Source organism: Zootoca vivipara, chromosome 7 (assembly GCF_965207765.1).
Source record: "Zootoca vivipara chromosome 7, rZooViv2.hap1.1, whole genome shotgun sequence".
Lineage (NCBI taxonomy): Eukaryota > Metazoa > Chordata > Lepidosauria > Squamata > Lacertidae > Zootoca > Zootoca vivipara.
In genome coordinates, this window is record NC_142590.1 from 93,595,290 (window position 1) to 93,612,835 (window position 17,546).

Sequence of the window (17,546 nt, forward strand, 5' to 3'; positions counted from 1 at the left end):
TTGAAAGACAAGACTGGAAAGGAAACAAGCCACTTGAAAGCTCTCTCACGGAAGCTTCCTTGAAATGAATGGGAGCTGTGCAAAGCCTGTTGAGGAATCCTTATGTGGTTCCCATCTGTTCCAAAGGGGTTTGCAAACACACAAACACAAGTCCCACACATGGACTGTGCACATTGCCTTTTGCCACAACTCAGAAGTTTAAAGCAATTTCATTTCTTGCATGCTGCTTGACTAGGGGAATACTAGTCACTCCAAGGCTGGGAACAGCATTTTCTGCCCCCCACCCCCAAGTGCATGGTTGGTGCAACAAAAGGAGCTGGATCCAAATTTAGAGGGAATCGTAAGACACAATTCCAACCCCTTGGTTTTTCATGCAGGGCTCCAGAGGGCATCATTCCTTGGGGATGAGAGACACCCAAAGGTATTCCTGGGTTGAAGAAAAAGGAAGAGGTCAAAACCTGCCTCCCAATTCCTGAAGTGTGACCATTGAACTTTGTCTTATTCTGCTTTTTGACCTCCCCATCCTGCTTCTCGCCCTTTGTCTCCCAAACCCAGTGCTAAGGGATGTCTCTGCAGCCTTCAGCACAGTGGATCCTCCTTGCTACTGCCCCTCCTTTTACGTTGCTGGATTCCCTGACCTGACCTGGCTCTCTTCTGAGCTGCTGGATCTCTTTTAGCCCCTTCACATGGGAAACACTTCCTTGGTTTCCTCCTGGGTCCCTCAGAAACGTGTCCTTTGCTCTTCTTTCTCTGCCCGTTGGCCACAGGCAACACCCCTGAACCCCAGGTGGACTTGGGTGTCGCCTTTCCCATTCCTGACTTGGGGGTCGGTCGCCCCTCCTTCGGGGAATGAGTGGGAGAGGGAGTTGGTCTGTTTGTCCAGTTGTCCCTAGGAAACCAGGAGCTCTTGTGCAAGAGAAGCCCGTTCTGCTATCCCACCTCCAAGCCACCTCTTCCTCAGAGGGCTCAGCAGTCCTGGGAGAAGCGCAGGCTTCCCACTCCTCTGCAAATGACAACTCTTCAAAGCCAGCCATCTCATCTCCGCACAGGTGGAGCCAACAGCTACAACTTAAGGCTCAGTCTGAGGATGGCTGCCTCTCAAACAGCACCTGAGCCCTCTCATAAGGGGGTCTCCAGCCTGAGCTTGCCATTGCTTTTGACAGAGCACTACCTCTGTACCCCAGAACTCCCGCTCTCCCTCTCTCTCATCTGCTGCTGCCTGTTTGCCTCACTGTGAGTAGCTCCTAGGAAGACATGTAAGAGCTGTTCGGCAGTGGAATTTGCTGCCAAGGAGTGTGGTGGAGTCTCCTTCTTTGGAGGTCTTTAAGCAGAGGCTTGACAGGCATATGTCAAGAATGCTTTGATGGTGTTTCCTGCTTGGCAGGGGGTTGGACTGGATGGCCCTTGTGGTCTCTTCCGACTCTATGATTCTATGTTCCTCCTCTGGGTATCCCTTTCCATACCTGCCAGGGCGGGCTTTTAGATTGTAAGGTCCTTGGGGCACAAAGCTATCCTCTGAAAAACTGGCTCCACTTTTGAGCTTCGCCCCCTACACCCCAGGGCTACTTATTACTGCTTCAATGATATATTTATTTTATACCCCTACCTTTTTCCCTGAGAGGACTCAAGACAGCATACAGATAAAAATACAAACCACTAAAAACACAGAAAAAACATCATTAAATAACAATTAATCATTGATAAAATTGAGACTATATACATAAATATATACAGATCATTATCATGAAAATTGCACTGCACCCGCCCTTTCATTAAAAGGAGTCAGTTCCCAACAGCCTTTTGAATAACAGACTGGGAGCAGCCACCGAGAAGGCCCTGAGAAGCTCTAAGCCTACATCCTGAAACATGGAGAACCCCAAAGCACTCACCTTTTTTTTTTTTTGAACATACTTTTTATTAATTTTACAAAATACAAAAAAGCAAAAAAAAAAAAGGTACATACTTAAACCCCTTTTCCACCTCCTTCCTACCCACCCACATGGGTCCTCCCCTGCCACAGAAGTATCCCATGTATGTGAACAGTCAGAGATGGTCCATTTTATGCTTGGGTTTCTGTCCTCCCCCCCCTCCCCTGGCCCCAAAGCCCCCCCCTGCCACCAGGGAGCTCCAGCAAACCAGGGCAGTACGCAGGAGGACATCCATCCAACCATCTATTGTCATACCAAAAAAAAAACAAAAAAAGAGAAAAATAGAAATAGGAAAAAAGGGGGAAAAAAAAGAAAGGGCGAAAAAAGAAAAAAGAAAAAACAATACAAAACAAAAATTTTTTTCTTGCATTCATAGTTGTAAAACCATATTTTGTGGGCTTCCCCTCCCCCCCCCTTCCCCGGTTTTCATCCCTTTTTTATCATCTGCAACAGTTTCTTACTTTATAAAAATACACCTTTGCATCTTATACAACTTATAAATCAATTGTTAACATTTTCATCTAATATTCAAATCACTGAGAAATCAAACTCCCATTTTCTCTTCCCGTGCCTAATTTTTTGTTTTTTCTCCCTCTATAAGCCTCCATATTTTCACATTTTCCAAAATCCATTCACTTTTAAAACTATAACTATTCTCAATTTAACCTTACATCCCCGATTGCCGGCTTCCCCCCCCAATCCAGTAAATTCCAAAATCAGCAGACCAGTTATAAACCTGTTAATCCATCCTTAATCACAACATCACTTTCCCTTCACCCCACCCCCTGTTTACAGTCTTTTGTCATCCAGGCCACCATACAGGACCCCTGAATTTCTTCTCTTCTCTGCATATTTTTTCCTTCTTCCCTGTGGGCGTTCTGGAGTTCCAATGATACCAATCGTGCCCCCCTCAAAAGCAGGGCACTCCATCCAACTTTTTGTAGAGTAAAGTCATCATTTTTTTCGTGGTGTGCTTCATTTTGTGTTGAATCATCACAATCCTCATCTTCTTCTTTTCCTTCCCCATCATTGTCATTCTCACATTCATCTTTTTCAGCGTCAAAAGCTTCATCTCCTAAAAAATCATATTCCGCCATCACCTCCTGGAATTTTTCCTGTAACTCTTGCCGTCGTGTCTCCTCTTGACATAACTCTATTCTTGTTTCCCACATTAAGGTCAAAACAGAGAGGCTTCCGGGTTCAGCGCCAGCGTCGATCGGCGGGGCTTTGTCTCGTCTCCGAGACGGCCCGTCTCTGCTAGGAGTGGGGAGGGCAGCGAGAGCGACGCTGCGCCCCTTAGAACCTCGGGAAGGGCGTCCCGAGGGCAATTTGCTCGGCACAGACCCAATCCGGACTCCCCAACTCTTCGGCTAGCTCTAATAAGAGCTCCGGAGCGAGGAGGGTAGAAGTCGCGGGGGCCATTTTGAGCGGCAACGTTATTCTAGCAGGGAGAAGCTTCAAGCCGAAGGCGGAGAGCGCTGGATTCTTCCGAAAATAAAACGATTGGAAAAGACTGTAAGTAACCTCATGATTTGGATTATTATAAAACAATTTGGATCTGGGAGAGAGGGGAGAAAAGAGGAAGCCACCCCCCCCCCACGGCAACAAAAGAGACAGTAAATAGAAACCCGAAGCCATAAACAGAAGATTTACAATTCAAAGGATCCCTCAAAGGCATCAAAGAGAATCTCCCCTTTGATGCAGGGTGAAAAGGGGAGAGAGACTGCGGTTTATGACTGCTCTGCAATAAGAGGCACAGCCTAAGAAAAAAACCTTTCCACTCGGGAGCCGGCAGCCCAGACAACCCAGTGAGTTGTCAGGTTTTATAAGTCAAATTTTACTTCACTTTGTATTTCTGGACTCTGTGGAATTTCTTTTTTGGCTTAAGTGTTTGTGAAATGTGAGTTCGAACTTTATTGTCAATAAGACTTGAAGAATGCAGCCAGCTTGTTAAAATGGAGTCGAAAAATAAACTGTGATCATATTCCACCCCACGTGACAAGTTTTGACCTTGGCAGGACTGAAATATGTCAACAAAAAAGTGTTCCCCTGAGTTCCAAAGCACTCACCTTTGTACAGCTGGTTTTCATTCTCACCACATCACCCACGCCTGGAGCCAGCGGCAACAGGAACTCCTGCTCCAGATTGTCTGAAGAAAAGGAGCACAATCTGCATTTGGGCAAACAGAAGGTGACCTGTCCAGACTGGCATGTGACCATCTAGAAACTGCAGCAGGGACCTTTTGTTGCCCTGCCTGCCAACCCTTTCCTCTGCTAATGTCATTTACTGTGTCTGCTGCCCCCCCCCATTTCAGTTTTGTCCCTAATGAAATTACCCGTTGCATTTGGACTAACACCCACGGACGCTGCCTTCCTGGATTTGTTTTAGTTACAGGTACGTAGCCGTGTTGGTCTGCCGTAGTCGAAACAAACAAACAAGAATTCCTTCCAGTAGCACCTTGTCCTTAATGAAATTACCCGTTGCATTTGGAGTAACACCCATGGGAGCTGCCTTCCTAGAATTGGTTGGTCTTGAAACTGCTCTGCTATATGCTATTGCTCAGACGTATGCTATGTCTCCCGCACACACAGACACACAGACTGAATTGACATGGCTAATTCACATCGCCGTTATATATTACTTGAACAAGTTCTGTTCACAGTGAGTGCTACTTTTAATGTTAATACTTTTAGCATATTCCAGGCGCCGGCAACGTTTTCCGGCCGTGGGCCGGACATGGCCCAGACATGCGCAGAAGCGATTTCCAGCGCTGCGATGCCTATGTCCGGGGCACCGGAAATCACTTCTGCGCATGTCCGCAGCGCCTGAAATTGCTTCTGCAACTGCGCAGAAGCCGGAAATTGCGCCAGAGCAAAAGCGATTTTCAGTTTCTGGGCATGCGCAGACGCAATTTCCAGCGCCGCTTGGCGAGCCCCCGTGCTGTGCTGCGCCAGTTTAACTCAGTGCACGGGGGACTCGCTGAGTGGACAGCTCGGTTCACGGGCAGCCCGTGGGCCGGATAAATAGCCTCCGTGGGCCATATCTGGCCCATGGGCTGGACGTTGCCAACCTATAGCATATTCAGAGGTGAGCCAAACTCCTCCTTCTATCATTTAGGTTTTTACAATTTGTCTGTGTGACTTCTTTCTAGATATGCTTTTTTAAAATAGTGATATTAGCTGCTGCCAAAATAATTTTGCTTTACTGTGTTGAATCAAAATTGCAATGTATGTGTTTGGGGCATATAATTTATCAAATATTTTCCCGAAAATTCCATAGGTGGTATTTAACACCGGAGAAATTGGCTAAAATGAACAAATCGTTTAGTAATAAGTGTTGGAGATGCACAAAGCAGAATGGAACCTTCTGCCATATGTGGTGGACATGTCCAGAGATCAGAAAGTCCTGGGACATGATCCACAAAGAAATAAAATAGTTACTAAGAACTTCACATAGGAAAAGACCAGAAACATACCTTTTGGGAATATTGAATGGTGATCTTTCTAGAGAAAATACTAAATTCTTCCTGTGCAGGACATCTGCGGCAAGAATCCTGGTTGGCTAAGTACTGGAAGGGTAACCAGGTACCAACCAAAGAGGAATGGTTATGTAAATTATGTGAATATTTGGGAATTGGCCATATTGACGGATATAATGACTAAAGTCAATGAATACAGTCAAGAAAGAATGGAAGTGCTTGAATGATTAAGCAAGCAAACATGGTTCAAACTGTGAGCTCCACCAATCTCAAAGAAAGGGTGTTAAAGTCTGAAAGCTAATACACAGGGTGTCCCACTCAAGTCAGTGAGGGACCTGCCACCCTCTTAAACAGTTAAAAGTGGGAATTTAAAGGCTGGTTCTGACCTGCTGAATTTTTGCAGTAACTGCCTTTTGGTTCCAGAGGGTACAGCTACTATTGGTTCATTTAAGCTGCTGTATTTGGATCCTCTGTCTTATTAAAGGTAAAGGTAAAGGGACCCCTGACCATTAGGTCCAGTCGTGACCGACTCTGGGGTTGCGCGCTCATCTCGCATTATTGGCCGAGGGAGCCGGCGTATAGCTTCCAGGTCATGTGGCCAGCATGACAAAGCCGCTTCTGGCGAACCAGAGCAGCACACGGAAACGCCGTTTACCTTCCCGCTGTAGCGGTTCCTATTTATCTACTTGCATTTTGATGTGCTTTCGAACTGCTAGGTTGGCAGGAGCTGGGACCGAGCAACGGGAGCTCACCCCGTCGCAGGGATTCGAACCGCTGACCTTCTGATCAGCAAGCCCTAGGCTCAGTGGTTTAACCCACAGCGCCACCTGGGTCCCTTATTGGTTTCCTCCAAAAGGCAGCACTGTGATTGCCTGATATTGTTCCCTCCAAAATGTATCCCTTTCTAGCTAGTTCCCCGTCCCTATAAATGTAGCTTTCCTACCCTGTCAGTCTTGAGCTGTTATCATGAAGATGTTGTCACAGAGTGAATACTATTAAGAAACTCACGACACAGCATATAAATTTTACCTTTGCATAAATTTATATATGCTATGTAATTTATATTATTTACATATATATATGTAAAATGAACCATGGAAAGAGAAGGAAAGTCTCTTACTTTGATTGATATCTTAAGAATGCAAAATGAGTATTTTAAATTGTAAAGCAGAATATTTAATATACAGTATACATGTGCAAAGCCTAGCAGAAGCTGCATGCACCTTTACCTGGGAGTAAATCAAACTGACCTTAATGGGGCTTACGTCCAAGTAGACATGCTTGGGGTTGGGCACAAATGGGTGGCGCGGGGTGGAAAAGAAAGGCTTGCAAAATGAACTTTTACTGCTGGAAGCCACAAGGGATTGCAAAGAAGATTCACTCTAGGAAGCAGCTGTGTGTGGAGTTCTTAAGCATGCATATTGCACGTGCATGTATTGAACTTAAGTTAGAAAGTACTGCGAGGCGCCCCGGACGCTGCAATTGAGCAGACAACAAATAATTTTGCAAGTCGCTCTGTTGCCCTAGCTGCAAGCAATTCTTCTTCGAGCTGTTTTACAGCCCATCCAGGCATGGGCGTACCCAGGATCAAAACTAGGGGGGGGCAAGGGGAGGGGCCAAGGCACGGAAGGGGAGGGGCCACAAAGTGGGCGGGGAAAGTGCAGTCAGAGGCGCCGGGCTGATGGGCAGAGGCGGAGCACAGCCCGACAGAGCGCACCGTGGCACGACCTCCCTCCAGCTGGGAGATTGAGAGAGAGATTGAGAGAGAGAGAGAAAGAGAGATCTGGAACCGCGCAGACGCCCCTCTCTCCTTGCGACCCTGTTCTCAGCAACTGCCGACCCCTGCACGGTTTTGCATGCGGGCAGATGACAGAGCCAAGCTCCTCCCGCTGCCTCGCGATGGCCCAATCGAAAAGACCCTGGCCAAAGGCGGGCACCTTTGTCACAGAGAGGAAAGCTGGGGAGGCGCCGGCAATAGCAGGAGGGGGGCAGCAAGGCAGGAGTTCGCCAGGGCAGGAAGGCCCCCCTGCCGCGCTCCCTGGTTCCCCGCCGTGCATGGCTTTGCCTGAGGGCGTGACTGGGAGCTGGAGGGAGAGCGCGGCGCGACGGGCGGGAACGGCGAACTCGCGCTCCGCCGGGCTGTGCCCCTCCCTAGAAGCAGGGCTGGTTGGTGGAGGCGGAGCCCAGCCCAGCGGAGCGCGAGTTCGGCATTCCCGCCCACCCCGCCGCGCTCCCTGGTTCCCCGCTGTGCTTGGCCTTGCCTGAGGGCGTGCCGGGGAGCTGGAGGGAGGGTGCGGCACGGCGGGAATGGCGAACTCGCGCTCCGCCGGGCTGTGCTCCGCCTCTGCCCACCAGCCCTGCTTCTAGGGAGGGGCAGCCTGCGGCCCCCACTTGCCCCGCGGTGTGTACGCCCTTGTGGGGGGGGGCAGCTGGCTTCTAGAGTAGGGCAGCTGCCCTAACTTGCCCCGTGGTGGGTACGCCCTTGCATCCAGGACCTTGAAGAGAAGGGAGCGCCCTTGGATCATTTCAAATCAATCCCCATTCCTCCACCTTCTTCCCGCTTTTGCTAGCCTGCTTTGAATTCTGGCCAATCCAGCCACGCCAAGGGGGCGGGGCTTGGGAGCGGACCTGGAGGGAGCGGGCTTCTCTCTGGTCCGCCCCTTTGCCAGAAAAGGCCACGTGCCGCGCTTCCCGGGACTGCAGAGCGGCAGGAAAGGTTCTATGCGGTGCTTCGCTCCACGGCGTCCAAGGTAATTTTTGCCTTCAGTCTTGGATTATGCGGGGCCTGTGTGAGCGGGAGAGAGAGAGTTCACGTGGAATTCAGTTCCTTCTATTTTAAGGGGAAACTCCTGAAAAGCTGCACTTTATTTACAAGATGCATTTTATGGGGCAGTTTTATTAGCCGCCCTGAGCCCGGTTTTTGACTGGGGAGGGCGGGGTATAAATAAAAATTTATTATTATTATTATTATTATTAGTAACGACAACAAATGCCATTCTAATGCATAATGAATTATAATGAAAATTAATTGTCATACAATTATTCATGAATGTACCTACTGGCTGCTCGTCTTAATAAACCTACCGAGTAAGCAATGGAAATAGGATTTACACGTCGTTGTGTAGGATGAGGAGGGATATTTAATGTTAGGAAGTGGAATGGGCTTGAGACGGCAGAGTGCAAAATAGCTGACTTTCCTTTAAATATATCTTCTTGAAGGGAATTCTGGACTGTATGATTAAAGAAAAAGAGTAAATTAGTTGTTAAAAGGTGGAACTTCCATGTGCAGGCATTGCCTATCTGAGGTAGAGTTCTGACTTTGATGCATTTCTCTTAAATGATCGTTAAAAGGCTACCGATCTCGGTTTCTACCAGATCAGCCCAGACTCACCTGGTGACCTGCTTTGGAGCAGAGGGAACAAGGTTTAAATGTCTATGGTAGCTTTGATTTTAAAGAAGTTCAGTCTAGCCCTCTCAAGGTCTGGGGCACTCGAAGTGTCAGTTTTGAGGCTTAGTTTTTCTCTAAAAGGTTTTAGCCTTTGAAGCATCTGCCCGCCCACCCTTCTCAATGGCTAAATTTACTCCTGAGTAAGCTTTCTGTAAAAAGGTTATTTTTCCTCTCATTTGACCAATCCATCATTTCAATGTGGTGCAGTTTGTGAAGTGCTGAGTTGCACTTTTGCAAGGCTTCATTTAGTTGTGGACCAAGTTTAAAGTAGTTGTGACTCCAAAGTCCTGTTTGCATCAAATGCCTTCTTTTCCCTTCTCCGTTTTTAACCCTTAAGTTACTCTTGCCATGAAATTGGTGTTCTGCCAAATGCAGCGGTTATCAGGACAAAAGGAATGAGAAGGTGGAAGGTGAACCAAATAACCTTTATTACAGAAAACAAAACATACATACATACCCAATGTCCCCAATCTGCTCCCTGGCTAGCGAGGACATGCAACCTATCGCAGTTCTCCGGCAGGCTCCCTTCCCATCCCAAATGCCTGCCTTTTATAGAGAGCCTTCTCTTAATTGGCAACACCTGTGGTCAACAATCTCTTCCCTTAAAGAAACATAGCGCGGCACAGCTATGGGGAGAACTCTTAAGACATGCCATCCTATCTCCTTGTCACAATGTCTTCTGCGTTGTTTCCCATACATTTGGTAACTCAGCCTTGGAGGTATTTGTGTTTCAGTATATGTTTATGAAAAACTCTTAAGTTGCCTCCGTATAGAATTAATTTAGGGTCAAGTATGTGTTCTAGGCACTTCTTGGAGTAAGTATGTAGTCTGAACAATGAGCAAAGTTGTGAAAGGGGTGAGATGCTGTTCTATCCAGCTTCTGTGAAGCCTGTAGCAAAGCTTTCCCTTTTGGGGTGTGCATGCTTGTATGTTGGGTGCGTGTGGGTCCATGTATGTGTGTCTGTGACGGCCCAGACTTTGGTTGATTTGTTGAAATGCAAAGCAAGAATAAGCAGTGAGGGTTAGTGCTAGGGAAAATCGGAAGTGTGGAATAGGAGTTCATCCATGGTTTTTAAGGAATATATGTTGTGAAGTGCCTGTCCAAGGATGCAGTTTGCAATTGTATGGTGATGAGCGGTTTAATGTTTTCCTGAACGGATTCTGAAGGTCCTGTGTGCGCAAAGTTGTCATGAAGGCAAAGGAAGAAGTGCCCTCCTTGTGCTGATTCCCCCAAGAGAAAAGGCAAGCCATTTTTCTGGAAAAGTACAGTGGAACCTCTACTTACAACATAATCCATTCTGGAGGTCCAGTCTTAACTTGAAATGTATTAAAGTAGAGGCACACTTTTCCATAAAAACTAATGGAAAAGTGGATTGATCCATTGTAGACGATAAAAACACCCCCTAAAACAGCAATTGTTTTATAGATCAAATGAGACCATTGATCCATAAAGTGAAGGCAATAATCAATGTACTGCACTAAAAAAGAAATAAGACAGTATTGTAGGTGATAAAAATTAACATTTATTATTTTTTTCTTGCGTGCAGTGATGATAGTCATTGTTTAAATGGGGGGGGGCTTTCAATCCATTTCTGCAGTCACACAATTGACCAGTAGCTGAACTGGGTTCCACCCCCCTCCAAAAAAATAAAAAATGGCAGAAGGCAGAGTCCCCCAAAACAAAGGAGTGTAAGGCAGAATCCCAAAATTTTGTACTCAACCACTCCCAGAGGGTGGATGGGCTTACCTGGCTACAAGCTGGGGGGGGGCAGAAAAGAGCTGATTCACTTCGGCCAGGATCACTTTTTTTTCTGGCCAGGCCAGGCCAGGTTCTTCGCTGGACTTCCTCGGGCTAGCAAAAAAAGCATAAGAACAGAACTGAGAACAAAAAGAAGAAAAATACAAAAGAAGAATAAAGAGTCAGATATTTGAGGGGGGAAGCAAAGAAAATATAAAAGGTATAAGAAATAGCTTTTAGACAAGAAAGTTCAAATCATAACATGTACTTCCACCGCCTTCCACACAGTAATTAGTATTACACTCAATAAATTTCCTGTCTTTCCGTGTATTATTACATATCAAACATATATACTAATCTACACATATATTTTTAATTCTCCCATTTTACAAGGTTAATCTAAACATAACCATCTTCTATTTCCCATGTCCACTTTCTTTAGATATTCATTTAAGCATTCCCATTGTCTTTTGATCTCATCTTTGGGTTTTTGTCTTATTAAATCTGTAAGCTTCGCCAGTTCCAGGTATTCACATACTTTATTTATCCATTCTCCTTTTGTTGGAGTATGGCTTCCTTTCCAATTTCTGGCAATTATCATTCTAGCGGCTGTTGACGTGTATAGAAAGATATTTACTTTATCTTGTGGTATATCATTGCCTAATATACCTAGAAGGTAGGCCTCTGCCTTTTTAACAAAAGATACTGTCACAGTGGCCGGAGCGGACTACTTCAGAGTAACGACTCTACACAGCTCTGCATTTTATTCTTTTATTGGTGCTGCGTATTTACAGTGCTGAAGTCATTGCTATTTACACGGAGCGATGTGTTCAGTCGGGTTCAGAACCTCCGAATGGCTTTTGGCGCGTCTTTCTCCAACACAAAAGCCTGGGTAGACCCATCCTCTTTCCTCTCCTCTTTCTGCGTAATTCCGGAGTTGGGGGGATGGGTCTCCCCCCCTTATTTGCCCCTTCCTGTCCCACCTGGGACCCTGGCTCCTCTACCTTGCCTGAGCCTCGGACACGACTTCCTGCTTCCCCACTGGAATCGGAAATCTCTCTGCTTTCCCCTGTGCTCGGGGATGGGCTTGAACTCAGGAGGGGAGGGACTTCGCGATATCCCCTGTCCCTCACATCCACCCCCCTCCCAAGCTCCCCTTCTCCCCTCCCCAGGTCCCCCCCAGGTGTCGGTGACGACTGGAAGCCTAAGAACTCAGTACTTTCCGAGCCTGTTGGTGTGAACACCTCCCCCCAGTCCTGCGAGCCCCTCCCTTCCGCCTGGGAGGACTGGAATCCCAAAAAGTCCGTGGCGTCAGAGCTGGTGGGGGTAAAAATGTGCTGCCAGTCTGCTTCTTCCTCTGACTGGGTGGATCTCGGCGACGCCCATACTTCTTCCTCTGGTTCCTCAAACTCCGCTTCCCATCCCCATGGTGAACTGCTCTCCAGTACTTCCTCCCCCTCCCCCTCCCTTTCCATGTGCCAGGGCTTGGGTCTGTGGGGAAAGAGGGCGTGAAATTCTTCCACCAAGAATTCCTCCCGTATCTGAGTGGCTGGGACCCATTCATTCTGTGACGGTGGAGCATCCTCCCATGCCATGAGGTACTCCAGGCCCCCCACCCCTCTCCGTGAATCAAGGATGGCCGTGGCCTCATTGAGTTGCTCCCTGCCTTCCCTCTCCCCCCCTCCCTCGGGGGTTTGTTCGCTGTCTCGGAGCCTGCTGCTTTCCCTGTACGGCGACAGCAGCGATCTGTGAAACACTGGGTGCACCCTCATGTCCTCTGGTAGTGCCAATCTGAAGGCCACCGGATTGACCTGTTGCGTGACCATGAAGGGGCCCAACCTTCTGGGCGCCAGCTTTTTGCACCTCCCTCTAATGGGAAGGCCCTCCGAGGACAACCACACCTTGTCCCCCACCCTGATGACCTCCCCTTGTCGCCTGTGGCGATCTGCCCCCTTCTTGTACGCTTCCTTGGCCCTCTCCAAGTGTTCTCTGAGCTGCTGGTGCACCGTCTCCAGTTCCTCTGCCCAATCCTCTGCCAGTGGGCCCTCCTCCTCCTCCTCCCCCTCCCTCTCCGGGAAAGATCTGAGGTCGCGCCCGTAGTTGGCCTTAAAGGGCGACACCCCTGTGGAGACGTGCACTGCATTATTGTAGGCAAATTCCGCCAGTGGCAGGCGATCCACCCAGTCCATTTGTCTCTGGCTGACGTAGCATCTCAGGTACTGCTGCAGAATGGCGTTGACCCTCTCCGCCTGTCCGTTGGTCTGCGGGTGTCTAGCCGTCGATAAGCTGACCTCCACCTGCAGGAGGTTCATGAGCCGCCTCCAGAACCTGGAAACAAATTGGCGGCCACGATCCGAAATAACCCTTAAAGGTAATCCATGCAGTCTGAATACGTGGTCAACAAACAGTTTGGCTGTCTCTTCCGCAGAGACCGCCCTGGCACACGGTATAAAGTGGCACATTTTGGACATAAGGTCCACCACCACCAACACTGCGGTCTTGCCCCTGGACGCAGGCAGGTCCGTGATGAAGTCCATGGACACCACTTCCCACGGCCTGTGTGGTGTGGCTAAGGGCTCCAGCAAGCCTGCTGGCGCTGCTCTGACTACCTTTGCCCGCTGGCAGGTGTCACAGCCCCGTACATAGTCTCTAACATCTTCCCGCACCCCTGGCCACCAGAAGTGTCTCATGACTAGGTGAGCGGTTTTGTCCCTTCCAAAATGACCCGCCGTCGGGTTGTCGTGCATCTGCTTGAGGACCTTACGTCTAAGCTGGGTGGTGGGCAGGTACAGTGCCCCCTTGTAGAAAAGCAGCCCCCTGCGTTCTGCAAAGTCTTTTGCCTGCTCCCTCCCCCCTCTCAGTTCTCCGAAGATGCGGGTGGCAAACTCATCAGCTGCTGTCAGTGCTGTGAGTTCTGCCTCGCTCACTGCTGCTCCGCATGACCATGCTGATGGGGGGAAAATGTGCCTGGGTGCTGGAGGCAACTCCTGCTCCATGTACTCTGGTTTGCGGGAGAGGGCATCCGCCCTGACATTCTGCTCCCCGGGATGTAGTGGATGGAGAAGTTGAAGTTCGAGAAGAACTCTGCCCACCGTATCTGCCGCTGGTTGAGCACCCTGGCTGTTCTCCAGAACTCCAGGTTCTTGTGGTCCGTGCACACCTGGATGGGGTGCTTGGCGCCCACCAGGAAGTGTCACCAGTGCTGGAAAGCAGCGTGGATCGCAAGAAGTTCTCTATCAAACACCGTGTAGTTGCGCTCCGGCTGGGTCAGCTTCCTGGAGAAGGCACAAGGTCTCCACTCTCTGTTGGCGTCCAGTTGCAACAGGATCGCTCCCAAAGCTCTTTCTGAAGCATCGGTCTCAACGCGTAGGGGCGCATCCTGCACCACGTGGAACAGGTTTTGGTCTGAAGCGAACACCCTCTTGAGGCTTTCGAACGCTGCTTGCGCCTCTGGTGTCCACCTGAACTTCTGCTTGCCTCTCAGGCAGTCCGTGATGGGAGCCGTAACACGCGAGAAGTTCTTGATGAATTTCCTGTAGAAGTTGGCGAAGCCTAGGAGGCGTTGGGCATCTTTGCGCGTCCTGGGGCTGTGCCAGTCCAGGATGGCCTGCACCTTGTCCTTGTCCATCGCCAGCCCCTTGTCTGACAGTTTGTAGCCCAGGAAGTCTACTTCCCTGGTGTGAAACTTGCACTTCTCCAGCTTCACATACAGGTGGTTCTCCTTCAGGCGCTGCAACACCTCCCTGACATCCTTCACATGTTGCACTGGGTCATTGGAATAGATAAGGATGTCATCCAGGAAGACCAAGCAGTTCTTGAAGAGGAGGGACCCCAGGACGTGGTGCATGAAGGCCTGGAAGCATGCTGAGCCCCCTTGCAACCCGAAGGGCATCACCAGATATTCAAAAGAGCCCAGAGGCGTGAACATCGTGGTTTTCCACTCATCGCCTTCCCGGATCCTGATCAAGTTGTACGCCCCCCTCAGGTCCAGCTTGGTGAAAATCTTGCCCCTGCGTGCCGCTGTCAGGAGATCGTCCACTCTGGGCATGGGGAAAGCCACTGGCTCTGTCACTGAATTGAGCCGTCTAAAATCCACCACCAGGCGGCGCTGTTGCGTGTCTTTCTTGTCCACCCAGAAGACCGGGCTGCCCCCTGCTGCCTTGCTTTCTCTGATGAACCCCCTCTTGAGGTTCTTGTCTATAAACGCACGCAGATCCTCCAGTTCCTGATCTGACATGGCGTACAGCTTGGCTGGGGGTATCGTTGCCCCTGGCACCAGGTTGATCTGGCAGTCAAAAGACCTGTGTGGGGGCAGGTGGTCGGACTCCGCTTCGCTGAAGACCTCCTGCAGGTCCCAGTATGGTTTGTGTATCGCCTCACCCCCTTTGACGTGCATGGTGGCCACCGTGGCTATTGGAGGCCCCTCCCCTGGTTGGTGCTGCATGCAATGTTCCAGACAAAAGTCCGACCCAAACGTGATGCATCTCTGGTGCCAACTGATGGAGGGGTCGTGGCGCGCCAGCCAGCTCATGCCCAAGACGATGGGGGGGTCTGAGATGGTGGTGACGTTGAATGCCAGTGTCTCTGAGTGCCTTCCCACCGTCATTCTCATGGGGGGGGGTTTTGATGAGTGATGGCCCCTCCCAGCAACTCCCTGCCGTCAATGGTGGCTACGTGCAGGGGAAAGTCCAGCTGCAGAAGCTGGATCTGGTGCTCTTCTGCAAAGTTTCTCGAGAAGAAGTTGGCTGACGCACCACTGTCAATTAAGGCGAGGACCGTCAGGGGATAGCCATTTGGGAGCGTTAGCGTCACTTCTAGAACCACTCCTGCTCTGGAAGGGGTGGGCTGGCTCTGCTCCGCGCTGTGCGGGTGGGCGGGCTGGGGCTGTTGTCTGCTGACTGCGCCTGGCTGCTGCCCCTTGTCTCCTGCAACCAGGCTTTCCCGTTTCCCTGCTGTGGTGCTGCATCAGTGGGGGAGGGCACAACCGTTCCCGCCTTTCCTTGCCACTCTCTGCGATGTGGGCAGTCTCTGACGAGATGCTGGGGGGAGTTGCAGAGAAAGCAATTCCCGCCCCTTCCCTCCTTGCGTCTTGTCGCCGCTGGGGTTTGAAAAGCCCCCCCGCGCGCGCTATCGATTTGCATGGGTTCCTGGTCCTGGCTGGCCCCAGGCGTGGCTTGGAAGGGTTGTTGGGGGAGTGGCTTCTCCTGCGACCGTGGGAACCAAGCCCGCTTTGCGCGCGCTGCTTGCTTGTCGTTCCACCGGGATTCCTGTCTCACCCCCACCGCCAGAGCCGCTTTGCTCAGCTGATCCATATTACTGGGCTTTGGACCTCTCGAGAGCTCATCTTTCACATCCTCATTCAACCCCAGGTAGAACGCCGCTTCCATCGGAGGCGAGTGCAGTTCCCACCCCAGTCTGTGCACTAGCATGGTGAATCTCGCCCAATATTCGCGAACTGTCATTGTTCTTTGCCTTAAATTATGCAGTTCCTCCTTGGTCTGGTCCATATGGCTATCGGACGCATACATAGTTTTTAAAGCCTCTAGAAATAGTTTGACATTCTTCATGCAAGGATTTTTTGTCGCGATTAACGGTCTTAGCCACTCCCTGGCCGCCCCTGTAAGGTGTTCCACAATAAACGCTACCCTGTGCTCATCATCAGGGAACTCATCATGGTGCAGCTCAAGAGCATACACGATCTCAGTCTCAAAGCCATGATATTCCCTCGGGTCTCCATTGAACTTGCTTACTAGGGTCCCCGCTCTCCTTCCTGGCAGCACTTGGAGTTGGGGGGCCCCTCCCGCCTTGTTTTTCTCGGCATCCAACTTGTTTTGGAGCTCTACCGCCACCGCCCTTAATTGCTGCTCTTTTTCCTGAAGCGCTCTCACCTGTTCCGCAAGTTGTAGCCGGTCCTCCTGGACCTTCTTGGTTTCTTCTTTAGCTGCCTTTAATTCCCCCTGTGCCTGCAGCGCCAGTTGCTGCAGGTCCTGTTGGGCTTTCTCCGCAATCTGCCGCCATTTCTCCGCCTCTGACGCACTCATCCCGGCAACTCCAAAGTAGCCCAAAAAAAGATTCGGAGGTTGCTGTCACAGTGGCCGGAGCGGGCTACTTCAGAGTAACGACTCTACACGGCTCTGCATTTTATTCTTTTATTGGTGCTGCGTATTTACAGTGCTGAAGTCATTGCTATTTACACGGAGCTATGTGTTCAGTCGTGTTCAGTCGTGTTCTTTCTCCAACACAAAAGCCTGGGTAGACCCATCCTCTTTCCTCTCCGCTTTCTGCGTAATTCCGGAGTTGGGGGGATGGGTCTCCCCCCCTTATTTGCCCCTTCCTGTCCCACCTGGGACCCTGGCTCCGCTACCTTGCCTGAGCCTCGGACACGACTTCCTGCTTCCCCACTGGAATCGGAACTCTCTCTGCTTTCCCCTGTGCTCGGGGATGGGCTTGAACTCAGGAGGGGAGGGACTTCGCAATATCCCCTGTCCCTCACAGATACTTTAATTAATTTCTGTGTGCACCATTTCCCAGAACTTGTGAATCTCTGGGCGTGTCCACCACATGTGGAAAAAAGTACCGATCGTATTCTGGCACTTCCAGCATTTCTTATTTGTGTTTTTATTCATTTTCGCTAACCTGTCTCAGGCCAGGTACCATTTGTAATGCAGTTTTCCAGTCTCCTACCTCTATCTCATGACCTAAATCTTGCTCCCACTTATGTGTATACTTACTTTTTGCATCTTGGTCCGTCTCTGGTTCATCTAAAAATTTATACATTTTAGAGAGTAATTTTTTGTTACTGTTGAGCACTTCTTTTTCAAATCTCAACATCCCCTTGTCAAATCCCTTAACTTACTTATCTTTCTCAAATGTTGTTTTTATTTGAAAGTATTGCAACCAAGTTATTCCCATTTTTTTTTGGTTCTTCGTAATCCTTTAATATGATGTTTCCAT

The 17,546-nt window shown here is 49.6% G+C and overlaps 1 long non-coding RNA gene across 2 annotated transcripts; it reads right to left on the minus strand.

Annotated features, from left to right (window-relative positions):
• Positions 1–292: 292 nt before the first annotated feature.
• On the minus strand, positions 293–10,785 carry LOC148685194 (uncharacterized). Of its 2 annotated transcripts, none has more exons than XR_015950897.1 (3): positions 10,602–10,785; positions 3,998–4,077; positions 293–427 (listed from the first exon to the last, which is right to left on the minus strand). It is a non-coding gene; the product is annotated as an uncharacterized LOC148685194 (long non-coding RNA). The 2 variants fall into 2 exon arrangements; XR_015950896.1 differs by lacking the exon at positions 10,602–10,785 and adding an exon at positions 4,264–4,349.
• Positions 10,786–17,546: the final 6,761 nt, after the last annotated feature.